The sequence below is a fragment of the Gossypium hirsutum genome, chromosome A09 (genome assembly GCF_007990345.1).
Source record: "Gossypium hirsutum isolate 1008001.06 chromosome A09, Gossypium_hirsutum_v2.1, whole genome shotgun sequence".
In the NCBI taxonomy this organism is placed as follows: domain Eukaryota; kingdom Viridiplantae; phylum Streptophyta; class Magnoliopsida; order Malvales; family Malvaceae; genus Gossypium; species Gossypium hirsutum.
Window position 1 is genome coordinate 43,116,074 of NC_053432.1, and position 938 is coordinate 43,117,011.

Here is a 938-nt window from a genome sequence, read left to right on the forward strand (position 1 = left end):
CTCAGCTTCTGTTAGTTCTGTCCCTCCTCGGTGCCTCTTCCCTTTCTGGGTAAAAGATAGGGCTATTCAAAGCAAGCTAACCAAGCCACCCAAGCCAAGGAAGGCTAGCTAGTCTAATGCTAGGGGATTCGATTCATCTCTATCAATGACTTAACCACCTTCCCAAATTCAACTCATTCAAGCATTCGTTTCGAGTCGCCAATAGGAAGTTTACTCCAGGAAGTCAGGAAGTAAGATAGCTGCTAAGACCGCTTCTTCCGCATCAACTGGTGATTCTTTCATTCCTAAAGAAAGTGGAATAAGTAAAGCTGGACCTTCTCCCTTCATCGAAACCAAAAGAGAGAAGCCACCCGCGGTACACCTACTATATGATCGTCGAATCGCTGCCTTGTTCACTGAAATGCGAGAATATCTTTTGAAGTTTAGAGCAAGCCCCTTCCCTATTGTTATAGCGTTCGTGCCTTCCCCCGTCAGTTCCTTCGATAGGCTTCCTCCTCTCCTACTGCCCTACTGCCTACTACAACTAAAGCAAAAGCACCAAGCCAAGACTTAGCCTAGCTACCACCGAAGCCTAATTTATGGGTAGGGCCTTCCACTGCGGGAACACGTTCTTCAAATTGAAAGCAAGAAAGACCAATGTCATTCGCGCGCTTACTTTACTTCCCATTCTGGTCGAGTTCGCCGCTTCGAGGCTAGGATTCCTCTTTTTATTTTCTATCTACGAACGTAAAAATATGTGATATGGTATCTTACTTATCTTAGTCTTAGAGATTGGATCTTATTCAAATGAAAATGAAAAGCCTACCCATCCCACCTATGAAATCAGTAGAAGGAACACAGCCGATTCGGAAACATTCTCCGATTCCTCTACAGAATATGGTTGAGCAAAAGAAACCGACTCAGCAACAAAGACAAGTGGTAGCATACTATGTTTCTTC